The 13,598-nt window shown below is 37.7% G+C and overlaps 1 long non-coding RNA gene, 2 other non-coding genes and 1 pseudogene across 4 annotated transcripts in view; 3 read left to right on the top strand and 1 right to left on the bottom strand.

Annotated features, from left to right (window-relative positions):
- The window catches only part of LOC131517230 (uncharacterized), a 183,812-nt gene that overhangs the window by 145,033 nt on the left and 25,181 nt on the right, over window positions 1-13,598 (bottom strand). For both annotated transcript variants that reach the window (XR_009264462.1, XR_009264463.1), the window contains exon 2: window positions 11,448-11,686. This is a non-coding gene — a long non-coding RNA (uncharacterized LOC131517230). The remainder of the gene's footprint in view (window positions 1-11,447; window positions 11,687-13,598) is intronic.
- LOC131517225 (SIN3-HDAC complex-associated factor-like) lies at window positions 4,303-5,353 on the top strand (annotated as a pseudogene).
- Window positions 12,724-12,802, top strand: LOC131518522 (small nucleolar RNA U2-19). Its single transcript, XR_009265192.1, has one exon. It is a non-coding gene; the product is annotated as a small nucleolar RNA U2-19 (small nucleolar RNA).
- Window positions 12,970-13,039, top strand: LOC131518521 (small nucleolar RNA U2-30). The gene has a single exon (XR_009265191.1). It is a non-coding gene; the product is annotated as a small nucleolar RNA U2-30 (small nucleolar RNA).

Genomic DNA, 13,598 nt, shown 5'->3' with positions numbered 1-13,598 from the left:
TATTTTCTACTACTTTATTTTCAATTTTTCTATATTCTTATTTTTTAGCTGTATCTTTTGTGAAGACTGAAACACATCTGTAGACATTCATTCAAAACATCTGTTTCATTACTGTGAAACAGGTGTTCCTCAGCAATATTTGGCAATAATGGCTTGTGATTAAAAATGCTTCTTCCTTCATGACAGTTTTGTTGTTGTTGTTGTTAAGTTTTGGAAATGGTACAACACAGGGAAGATTAGTAGCTGGAGGGAAGGAAGTTATTGAGTTATTAGAACCCAATGGAGAAAAAAAATATGTAAGAAATAAAGAAAATTCAAGCTACGGGAATGATCTTCAGACGACATCAGATCCTATGTGAGAGATGTTAGGATAAAAGAAAAGAAGAAGTTATGGTTTTATAATCTATAAGAAAGAGGAGAAAAAGAAAAAGAAAAAAAAGAAACAAAGAGGAGGCTTTAAATCATGTAATTTAAAGCTGGAACCAGTATAACACCCAAGACCTGGCCTAAAAGGACCTAAATGCCCAAGAATAGGACTGAAAAGGACCACTCAAAGTATATAAATATCATCCATAATTTAAAAAGACTTAAGGATCAAGTTATGAGTATGATTTTGATGAGAACCTGTATTTGCCTATCTATGTATAATCTCTATCCTGAGATTTTTGTATTCTAAAGGGCTTATTGTGTATGCTATGTACTGGTCAACTATGATTCATGATTCTCCTTCCCAAACCTTCTCTTCCTCCAGTATTCCTTATTTAAATAAATGACATCCACCCATTTCCTTAAGCCAGAAATCTGGAAGTCATCCTTGATTCATCTTTCCCTCACAATCAAATCCTATTGATTTTGTCTTTTAAATATCTTTTGAATCAGTCCACTTTTTCCTCTTCCTCTTTGCCAACTCCCTAATTCATTTCCTCCAATTGTCTTCTGTTTACCCACATGTGTTATTTGTGGGCCATCCTCTCCTCCATTCTTCACATAGTGCCTAGAATGATCTTTTAAAAATGCAAGTGATTATGTTACTTCCCTGTTTAAACATATAAAACAGAAAACAAAAATCCTCAATGGCTTCCCATTACTCTCAGAATAAAGACCAAACAATAAAGACTCCAAGATCTGGATTTTGTCTCTCTACATTGTAGCCATGTTGGCTTTCCTTTCAGTACCTCAAAATCTATCAGTGCTATTCCTTCTGCCTAAATCACTTTCCCCTATACTCTTTACTTAGCCAACTCCTCCTCAGTTTTCTTGTTTTAGCTTTGATGTCTCTAAAACCCAATCTGATCTAAAATAGGTTACCTAATCCCCTGCTGAAAACTCCCATAGCACCCCGTACTACTTTTGCATAAACTCAGCGCATTTGTAACTACTTATAGTGATGGTCTCCCTTCCTCTATTATCAGTTCCATGAGAATTGGAACTGTTTTATCCTTCTTTGTATCTCCAGTCCCTAGCTGACACACGGTAAGATCTTAATATTTGGTAAATGACCAACTCACTAAAAGAATGAATGAATAAATGATGATTGAGCACAGAATGCGTGCTAGGTAGGACAGAGCAGTGTAAAGTACCTCTAGTAATTAGGGAGAAATATAAGGAGGATTACCTTCAGAGGTAGCATTACCTTCAGAGGAGGATTACCAATTAACATGGGAACGTTGTTTCAAGGGCACCATGAATGGTTGTATTATTATTCTTTATTTTTCCCTTTGCTCAAGTTTCTGCTGAGAAGAACGTGGCTCATGAAATTGGTATACTCAAAACATACCAATAAAATGGTGAAGGAGGGTAATCTGTGTCTCTATTTTTTCAGATGAGAGAATTGAGGTTCAGACATCAAAATTATTGGTTTATGGTCTAAAAGTAGTTTGGTGACCTGTGAATTATGATGATGCCATGGTTTCTGTGTTTGACAATGAGAAATGGCCACTTTTCGGAAACTGTTTTAATGATTAGATAAGGCCTATGATTAGACAGTCTGATACCGAAAAAATAATCATTCTGAATCTTAAAAATATTTCTAATTTAATGTCAGCATAATGTAGTAATCCTTCCTTCCTAAGGTAATGATATTCTCAAAACGGAGATTCTGCCTCATATAAAATGGATAACTAGAGTGAACTAAATTATGAAAACAAAACTTTTTATGCATATTTCCAAGTTATCTCTGTCATGGAAGTACAATTTGTAATCTCTTTTCTCTGGCCACAGCTTTTCCAACATAGCTTCCCAACAGTGTCATGCATTTTCTTCTAAACATTATGTTCTAACTGTGTGACTAACACTGACAAATTTGTAACAAACGTCTTCCTTGACCAGCCTGTCACCACTTCCCCTAAATACAGGGTGGTTCTAAATGAGTGATCCTTCAGATACACTCCTCATTGGTGTCTGGGCGTTACCTCACAATCTGGCCAAATAACTTTTATAAAGTTCAGTAAACTCTCTGGGCTGAACAACGCTGATTTCATTTTTTGCTTCAACCATAATCATCTAATTGTTCAGACTCTTGGTCATCTTAAGGAAAAATTGACAGAAGTTACTCAAAATGTTTGTGCAGTGTAGCCTAGTTGTATGGCAAAAGAAAGTAAATCACTGAAAAAACAAATTTTTTAGTGAAAGAATCATGATAAGTATGTGACTAAGAAATGTTTCTATTCAAACTGTATTTCACATCCAGCCAATTACTTGAAAAAATAAAGTATTTTATTTTTTAATGTCTATTTATTTTTGAGACAGAAAGACAGAGCATGAGTGGGGAAGGGGCAGAGAGACACACACACACACACACACACACAGAATCTGAAGCAGGCTCCAGGCTCTGAGCTGTCAGCATAGAGCCTGATGCGGGCTCAAACCCATGAACTGCGAGATCATGACCTGAGCTAAAGTTGGAAGCTTAACCGGCTGAGCCACCCAGGTGCCCCAATACTCAAAGTATTTTTAAACCGGTTCTCTAATACTCCAAACTTTTAAATTGCTTGTGGATATATTTTGTGTGGCTTATTTATTAATTTTTTCCATTCTCAACACAGCAAAATGCTTTGAGAGTTATTAACAATTGAGATTATATTTTTATTTATTTTTATTTTATTTATTTTTTTTTTACGTTTATTTATTTTTGAGACAGAGAGAGACAGAGCATGAACGGGGGAGGGTCAGAGAGAGGGAGACACAGAATCTGAAACAGGCTCCAGGCTCTGAGCTGTCAGCACAGAGCCTGACGCGGGGCTCGAACTCAGGGACCGCGAGATCATGACCCGAGCCAAAGTCGGCCGCTTAACCAACTGAGCCACCCAGGCGCCCCGAGATTTTATTTTTAAAAAGTCATCACTAAGTTTTACTTCTCAATCTGTAACTTTTATAGGGAATTTACTATATGTCTAATCACTTTAAAGGGAATGATAGGAGGGATAAAAAGTAAGACACAATTAAAAGTTTAACAAATAATTGGAAACATTATGCAGTGAGAAACAGCAATAATCAAGTGCTGGATTGTATAGCAGTTAGTGAGGCTACAAAGAAACAAGTTAAAGCTTTGTTTCTAAGGAGGTAAACTGGTAAAACCTTTCTTTTGTTTTTTAAGAAATTGACAATATTTATTATATTTTTTATCTGATTTTCTTTTCCAAAATGTGGCTATAAAATCTGATTATCAGCTTTATAACCAGCTTTACTTTTCATTTTTAATTATTTTCATAATTTTAAACATATACAAAATTTTAAACATATACAAAAATAGGAAAATGCATCTTCATGTTCACATTACCAAGCCACATAAATAGTTTTATTTTCTTAGGATGTTCACTCCATAAAGATATTCACAAGATATTTCTAACACCTTTCGGAATTTAACTCAAATCACCTCACAAAGACCTTCAGTGACCACTCTAATTAAAATTGTACCACCCAAATTCCCTCGGCCTCTTCCCTTTCCTTTTTCTTGCCATGACATTTATCACCTTCTAACATATTATACTTAAAAAATATTTTATTTCTTATCTGTTTGTAATCCAATAAATTACATGAAGACAGGGTTTATTAAATGTTTTCTTCATTCCCAGTACCCAGAACAAGGCCTTCTACAAAGAAGGGCTCAATAAATAGTCAACGAATTAATACATATTGACATGGGGAGATGTTCATGATATATATATTAAAAAAAAAAAAAAAAAAAAAAAAAAGAACTGGGGAATCTACACCTTCCCGGCCAGTGGTAGCAACTGCAGAACTGCAGTAGACCATCTTTCTAGACAAGACAGTTGAGGAGAAGGGAGCAGTTGGGGCGGGGGGGCTAGCTTGGCGTGCACTCCAGACCTCAGGAATGTTATTGTGCGTGGAACGGCTGATTTTGGAAGACTATTGCCCAGAAGAAAAGATGTTTGGTTTTCACAAGCCAAAGATGTACCAAAGTATAGATGGCTGCTGTATTTGCAGAGCTAAGTCCTCCAGTTCTCGATTCACTGACAGTAAACGCTATGAAAAGGACTTCCAGAGGTGTTTTGGGTTGCATGAGACTTGTTCAGGAGACATCTGTAATGCCTGTGTCCTGCTTGTGAAAAGATGGAAGAAATTGCCAGCAGGATGAAAAAAAAAAACAAAACTGGAATCATGTGGTAGATACAAGGGCAGGATTCAGTCTGAAGACAACTTTGAAACCAAAGAAAGTGAAAACTCTATCTGGAAACAGGATAAAAATCAACCAGATCAGTAAACTACAGAAGGAATTTAAATGTCACAATTCTGATGCTCACAGTACCACCTCAAGTGCCTTTCCAGCTCAGTCTCCTTGTTACAGTAACCAGTCAGATGGTGGCTCAGATACAGAGATGGCTTCTGGCTCTAACAGAACACCAGTTTTTTTCCTTTTTAGATCTCACATACTGGAAAAGACAGAAAATACGTTGTGGGATTATCTATAAAGGCCGTTTTGGAGAAGTTCTCATTGATACACATCTATTCAAGCCTTGCTGCAGCAATAAGAAAGCAGCTGCTGAGAAGCCGGAGGAGCAGGGGCCAGAGCCTCTGCCCATCTCCACTCAGGAGTGGTGACTGAGGTTTAGGTAGAAGGGGAACAAAAAAACAATTTAAATTTTGGAAAGAAAACAAAGCAACAAAACCCTCCTATTTTTAACTTGGATACCTGCTATTCTCCAAAAGACACTTTCTAGAATAGTTTTGAATGGGTTATTTCTCCTCCAGTTCCACAAACTCTGAAGCCAGTGTCTAGCTTACTAAAAGAAAAAAAGTATACATAACATTTAAGATGTTGAGTATTTCATAGGAAAGCTGAATGATGCTGTAAAGTGCTCTTTAAGTCTTTTTTTTTTTTAATCCCCTTTTAATGAATGAAACTAGGGGAATTTCAGAGGACAGAGACGGGATTTGTTGTATGATAAACATATGTAGTTTTAGTCTTTCTATATTGAGAAGCAGTGGTTGGGGCATTTTTAGGATGACTGGCTGTGCTTGTTTTCCTTCATGATAATAAATTTGTCATAACTCAGTAACACGGACTTGCCCCAAGAGGTAGTTGTTAATAATTTAAGGTCTTGCCAAGGTTCTGATGATTCAAACCTGTACTACTGAATATTAAGCAGGACAAAGCTCTCTGGTGCAAATACCTTGAAGGAGTAATTTCTAAACATACAAAGAGGTAACTTGAGCGTATATGTTGCATCCTCTGTCACCTCCCTCCGTATTGATTTTTGATAAAGATTTTAATCTATATTGAAACTTCTACAGCAGAATCAAAGCTCCTCTGGGGAAATGTCAAGTTTTAGGATGAGGAATCCTAAATAAAGAGTACCAAAGCATTACCACACGGTAGAGATCACATTCTATTAAAAATGTTAAATTATCTAAAAAAAAATGTGCAAATCTTCAGGATGGCACACACAAAAAACAAAGGTTAATGCTTCTTGGGGCACATTTCTTAGAGGGCTTGCCTAGTGTGTAAATAATTGCCTTTGTGTTACACGACTGGTGACTTCATTGAAAATCTGCACAATTCAGTTTTAGCTCTGGATTACTTCAGTTGACCTCTGTGAAGGTTTTGTCTGTGTAGAGTGGTTGTTTGATTTTAACCTGTTAGGGTTTGGGTTTTTTGTTTGTTTGGTTTTTTTTTTTCCACTCTATATTAAAGTAAAATTCTAAAAGAAAAGAGGTGTGTGTTAATGCTGAGTGGGCTGGTTTAGGTTTGACTTCTTTCAGTCAGGCTTTGTGAACATTGAGATGTCAGATGATGCATCCTGAAGATGGAGCTCTTCAATTCCAAAATCTTCATTTGAAGGCTTTTTACTTGAACCCAAACCAAAGTACTCTCAGTGCCTCTTTTCTAAACGTTCAGAAATAACCTATCACTGGTTCAGACTTTTCATAATCAGGGAGGATCATTTGCCTACCCTATAACAACATGACTCAGTGCTTATTTTTTTTTTACACTTAATATATTTTTTTTATTTTCTATTTTTTTAATTTTTTAATTTTTTAAAATTTATATCCAAAGTAGTTAGCATATAGTGCAACAATGATTTCAGGAGTACATTCCTTAGTGCCCTTTACCCATTTAGCCCACCCCCCCTCCCACAACCCCTCCAGCAACCCTCCGTTTGTTCTCTATATTTATGAGTCTCTTCTGTTTTGTCCCCCTCCTTGTTTTTATATTTGTTTCCCTTCCCATATGTTCATCTGTTTTGTCTCTTAAAGTCCTCAGATGAGTGAAGTCATATGATTTTTGTCTTTCTCTGACTAATTTCACTTTGCATAATACCCTCCAGTTCCATCCACATAGTTGCAAATGGCAAGATTTCATTCTTTTTGATTGCCAAGTAATACTCCGTTATATATACATTATATATATATATATAACAGAGTATTATGTATGTATGTATATATATATATACATACCACATCTTCTTTATCCATTCATCCATCGATGGAAATTTGGGCTCTTGCCATACTTTGGCTATTGTTGATAGTGTTGCTATAAACATGGGGGTGCATGTGTCCCTTCGAAACAGCACACCTGTATCCCGTGGATAAATGCCTAGTAGGGCAATTGCTGGGTCATAGGGTAGTACTATTTTTAATTTTTTGAGAAACCTCCATACTGTTTTCCAGACTGGCTGCACCAGCTTGCATTCCCACCAGCACTGAAAAAGAGATCCTCTTTCTCAGCATCCTTGCCAACATCTGTTGTTGCCTGAGTTGTTAATGTTAGCCGTTCTGACAGGGGTGAGGTGGTATCTCATTGTGGTCTTGATTTGTATTTCCCTGATGATGAGTGATGCTGAGCATTTTTTCATGTGTTGGTTGGCCATCTGGATGCACTTCCTTGAAGAAGTGTCTGTTCATGTCTTTTGCCCATTTCTTCACTGGATTATTTGTTTTTTGGGTGTTGAGTTTGATAAGTTCTTTATAGATTTTGTATACTAACCCTTTATCTGATATGTCATTTGCAAATATCTTCTCCCATTCTGTCGGTTGCCTTTTAGTTTTGCTGATTATTTCCTTCGCTTTTAATAAAAAGCAGAAGCTTTTTATTTTGATGAGGTCCCAGTAGTTCATTTTTGCTTTTGTTTCCCTTGTCTCCAGAGACGTATTGAGTAAGAAGTTGCTGCGGCCAAGATCAAACAAGTTTTTGCCTGCTTTCTCCTCGAGTATTTTGATGGCTTCCTGTCTTACATTTAGGTCTTTCATCCATTTTGAGTTTACTTTTGTGTATGGTGTGAGAAAGTGGCCCAGGTTCATTCTTCTGCATGTCGCTGTCCAGTTTTCCCAGCACCACTTGAAGAGACGGTCTTTATTCCATTGGATATTCTTTGCTGCTTTGTCAAAGATTAGTTGGCCATACGTTTGTGGGTCCATTTCTGGGTTCTCTATTCTGTTCCATTGATCTGAGTGTCCATTCTTGTGCCAGCAGTGCTTATTTTTAAAACTGGATTTTAAAAATTAGTATAAATAACAGTAAGGAGTGAGCCACTTTTTATGGGCACCCTATAGTTTTATAGTTCTTAATCCAAACCTAAAATTTTATATTTCTTCCTTATGGCAAAAACTACAAGCCACCATATGCACAGATTACACCGTGAGTTGGGTTGGCTCTCCCACAGCCTCTGAGGTAAATTACAAGAGTCCCAGCCATTATCATCTTCCTCCTGTTGTTTCAAAATGTTTTTTTTTTTTTTTGTACATTTTGGCTGCAGTATTGGTGTTAGAATATACCATAATATGGATCATCTCTACCTCTGTATTTATTTATCTATTACTAGACCTCAACCAAGGCCTTCTTTTTCCCCTTCCACCTCTTTGCCTGTAGGATGTACTGTATGTAGTCATGCACTTTGTATTAATACATTAGAAATCTACCAATCTGTTTTGTACTTTTTATACTGTTGGATAACTATAATCAAAACTTTTACTAGGGTATTGAATAAATTTAGTCTTACTATGAAATAAAAAAAAAACCTGCAACACAGTTTGGATAATATTATGCCATACTGGGGAGTAGGGGGAGGAATGGCCTTGCCACAGGTTGTAGCACTCACCAAAATATTCTGCACTCCCCTTTCACATGTCACACCTGACTTGCAGCAGGGCAGAGCCATGGTTACTAGTTATGACTAATAAATTGTAAATGGAAGTAGAGTATGTCAATTATGGGCTGAGGCAGTAAAAAATCCATGTGTGATTTTATAGCCTCTTTATGGTGACTAAAAGCACAACGTATTATAGAGTGTGGCCACAACATGGTCGAACCTCCATTAGCCGGGGCCCCTGACTGACTACATGGAGAAAACACCCTGCTAATCTGTGTAAGAAATGCAGCATTAGCAAGAAATTTTTGTTGTGTTAAGCCACTGAGATTTGGATGGATTGTTTGTTATTGCAATATAATCTAGCTTATCTTGACCAATACACACACACAAACTAGCATTTATCAAGCACTTACTACACGCTAGTAATTATGCTGAACACTTTTCATCTTATCTATTAAACCCCCACAAAACCTTGTAAGCCAGTACTATTATGCTGAAATGAGGAAACTAAGGCAGTGTGAGGACAAATAACTTGTCCAAGGTGGCCAGCTAAATGGAAAAGCTGGAAATGGAACCCAGGAAGTCTGGATGAAGATCTACCAAACTATTAACATAATATTATTAACAGGAATATTAACATAATCCTTGAGAGCAGGATTATGGGGAATGGTCACTCTTTGTTCTGTGTTTCTGTAATGTTACAGATTTTAAAACAACCATTCATTACCTTTGCAGTAAGCAATAAACAAATAAATGGGTACACAAACTATATGTTAGATACTTAAAGACTGAATTCAGAGATGGAAGTCAAGTGACACTGGAGAATGGTATAATCAAGGAATGCCTAAAAATGACTCTCTGCCACCCATAGCCATACCTAGTTTTATAGATGAATTCCAGCAAGTAAGGTGAATCATAATATATTTCACAATAAAATTGGCTTAGTTTCTGCGCAGGGGCAGGAGAAGATACCTATATATTTTAACTTTCAGCAAGGAAGGAGTTAATAAAATAGGCTGTGCCAACAGCAGGATGAATGTTGTGGTTCTAGGAATGTCTTCCAGTATTTAAGAGCACTCTTCAAAAGAAAAGTAATTATAAAACAATTCTTTATGCCTAAAAGTGGCCTCATTAAATGCACATTTTAAATGTTCCATTCAATCATATTTAAACAAAATATATATGGCATAATATACTATAATAAAGTGTACATGTGCTTATTCTGGCTGCCCTGGATCTGATTTTGAAAATTCAACAATGTCTGACTCTGGACAGGAGGAAACTGAAAGACCAAAATACAGTTTCCCCAGACTCTGGGCAGCTGGCTGTTCTTGGCTGCCTAGCCTCACTTGGCCTCTATTGTTTTTTGAGCCTGGTTGGTTCTCCAGCCTTCCCATTGATTCTATAAACTAACAATCCTTCCACAGTTGGTTTCTATTGCTTGGAAGCAAGAAGCTGACTACCAAGCAGTAGATATAGGCAACTGTATAATGTGAAGACACAGCACCTACGAAAAAATGAGCCACTTTTGAAGGTCTGAACAACAAGACATATGTTGTTATCTATAACATGTTAATAAATACACTTCACAGTTCAATTAGATTTGAGATGTTTTACATACAACCACATTTCTCCTAGGTTTGATCCTTTGCTTCCCTTCCAGGAATTGCTGTCATATCCGAGTGTCCCTAACTCCACACATAAATAGCCCTGTGCTTTATCACCAGTCATGTTTCTTTTATAACATCACACTTTCAAAAAAGTGTCATTATGTAACATGATCTACTCAACAGTAAAAATGCTATAAAGTTTTGGTTTAACATTATAAAAAATAAATTACTGAACTATCTTATTAGGTTAAGTTTAAAAGTCTATAAAATATAACACAGCCTCACCTATAACAAAATGAAAACCACCTGAGTTTCATTTGTCTTATGGAAATAATAATGCCTGTCTTATCTCCCAGTATTAACATAAGGATCAAATCATTTATGAACATTAATATGTTTAAGGTATGTACTATTTCATCAAATCTTAAGATACATCTACTGTAAGACCTATCATTAGTTTATATACCACAAAAAAAGAAACAATACGGCCAATTAAAAACTGTAACACATACTTTCTTAACACTTAGAAATTCTATTTCAAAACCTACCAAAAGAGACATTTATGTAAGTAGGCATAGATTGTTATATATAATTCTTGTGCAAATATTACAAGAAAAATATGAATGAAATAAATGGGTTAAGGTATTCTTAACAGTTTTCATTGAACCCAACACTCCCAAATCATTTCTCAACTCAATCACTGATAGCATGTTTTCCCACATAGTATCATGATCTTTGCCAGCAGAAACATTGATGATATAGCATTTCTTATAAGAATCCACAAACTGTTTTTCTGGTTCAAGACAGTGACAAAAGAGAACCGTAAAGTCACCTCCTTTCACAGACACACTGAATCTTCAGCTGCATACAGAACAATCCCCTCTGAAAGAAATCTAGAAACTAGCTGAGTGACTCTTACACATCAGGCAAGTGAGAAAAAACTCCCACTGAAATGAGTGGGAAAGCCTCAGACACAATCTCATCCCTGGAGCAGCAACACACAACTAGGAGGGAGCTCACAACTCCCAGCTTCTCTCTGAGGAGAGACGGGGTTGGACACCAGAGCTGGCACCACAACTTTTAAGACTTCTACCTGAGAAATGGACTCACAAAACATCTAGCTCTGAAAGCCAACAGGGACTTACATCCACGAGATCCACAGTCTATAGTGAACTAATAGTTCTTACAGGATTTGTGTGGACTCACCATGGCTTGGCCCTCAGAGCCCAGCGCAGAGGGAGCAGACTGAATCATGCCCAGTTTCCCCACGAAAGAAGCTATTGCTTACCTTTAAAGCTTTGGTTTGAGGAGCAGGTTTCTAATTTAAAACACTTCTGGAGGCCAACTGCAATATTCTCCAGAAACCACAGAGACTGGTACATCTTCCTGTTCTCCCTCTGCCTCACTCCAGGTAGGTCATCAGTATATCCCAAAAAGGAGCTCGTCCACATGTCTGGTGCCCCAGTTTTTGCAGCTGCTCCCAGAGGAAGCCCTCTAATGGGGCTTATGTTTGCAGGTACCACAAGACTGTAAGAGAGAAACCATTCTTAAGGAGGTATCCATCCCTCACTGCACACTGCAGAGGCAGCAGATTGACACGCAACCTTTTTGTGAAAGAGGTCTATTAGTTTATCTCTCAATAGCTGTGACCTGTGGGGCAGGCTTCTATCATAACGCACATCTAGAGGCCCATTGCCATCCTCTCCAGAAACCAGGAAGGCCAGCAGGCACCATCTTTTTTTTTTTTTTTCAACATTTTTTATTTATTTTTGGGACAGAGAGAGACAGAGCATGAACGGGGGAGGGGCAGAGAGAGAGGGAGACACAGAATCGGAAACAGGCTCCAGGCTCCGAGCCATCAGCCCAGAGCCTGACGCGGGGCTCGAACTCACGGACCGCGAGATCGTGACCTGGCTGAAGTCGGACGCTTAACCGACTGCGCCACCCAGGCGCCCCAGGCACCATCTTTGTGCTCTCCCTTTGTCCCACTCCACGTTACCAACGTCTTTGAGAAAGGAGCTTATGCATAACGGGTGGCACCCTGGCTTTTGTGGCTGCCCCCCAGAGGACACATCTCTTGATAACCTGGCACTGGTAGCCAGTGGGACTCGTGTTCGTGGATTCAATGGGTTGGTAGCAAACAAAGAAACAATTCTTAACTGTCTATCCCCCTCAGGGCTTGATGTGCAGAGGGAGCAGACAGAAACACACATCTCCCAGTCTGCCCCTGAAGGAGGTATATTTACATACTTAATTAAATTAATTTTTTTTGTTGAGAGTGAGAGAGCATGAGCAGGGGGAGGGGCAAAGAGAGAAGGAGAGAGAGAGAATCTTTTTTTTTTTTTTTAATGTTTATTTCTTTATTTTCAGAGATGGGGGGAAGAGCAGAGAGAGGGAGAACAAGAATCTTGAGCAGGCCCTGCACTGTCAGTGTGGAGCCCAATGCAGGGTCGACCCACAAACCATGAGATCATGACCTGACCCGAAATCAACAGTCTGACACTTAAATGAATGAGCCACCCAGGTGCTCCAAGAGGTATATTTACATACTTTAAAAAGAAGTGGCTCAATGATGAAAATACCCAAATCTGAGTATCAGAGGCCTTCCAATCTACCTGATGCATGATCTCTGTAGTTCTGAGAAGCAAAAGTAATTTAAAACAATAAGGGCTTATGTCTAGAGTTAGGAATGCATGCGTGTGTGGATGTGTGTTCATAAAAGTGACAGTAAAATAGTGAGAACTTGTTGATGGATGAGTAAGATATCTGTGGGGGTAATTATGTATGTGTATGAAAGACTAATCAGCTCTAATCAATGATGAAAAGGTTTTAATACAGACATTTATAACTACAAGGGTTTCTACACTTTCTCTGAGCTCAAAATGAAAAATTTTTTTTAAAAAGTTAAAAAGATGCTCCCTGAGTGTCTGCTTCTAATCTGTCTGCATTTAGTGCTGACTGAGATCTTCCCCTTTGGGATGAGAAATATTGGCACACCCTCAACTACTGGAAGCCACTAAGAACACAGAAGGCCATTTGGACAACCACAAAATTTTGAGAGAAAACCACAAGGAAGTCAGGATTGAATAATAAGGTTCATTGCCTAAATGAGACCACCTCTTCAAGACCGAGAAACGTGGTTGTTTTATCTAATGCACAGAAAATCAACAGAAAGAGTCAAGAAAAATGAATAGAGGAATATGTTCCAAACAAAACAACAAACTAAAACCTCAGAAAAATTCCTTAATGAAAAGAGATAAGTGATTTACCTGACAAGAAGTTCAAAACAATGGTCATAAAGACCACTTGCTGAGGTCAGGAAAACAATGCATGAACAAAGTGAGAATTTCAACAGGAGATGAAAAATATAAGAAAGTACCAAATAGAAATCACATAGCTGAAGAATTTAATAATTGAACTGAAAAATTCAATAGAAGGT

Source organism: Neofelis nebulosa, chromosome 7, assembly GCF_028018385.1.
Source record: "Neofelis nebulosa isolate mNeoNeb1 chromosome 7, mNeoNeb1.pri, whole genome shotgun sequence".
Taxonomy (NCBI): domain Eukaryota; kingdom Metazoa; phylum Chordata; class Mammalia; order Carnivora; family Felidae; genus Neofelis; species Neofelis nebulosa.
This window is presented reverse-complemented; position numbering and strand designations above follow the sequence as displayed.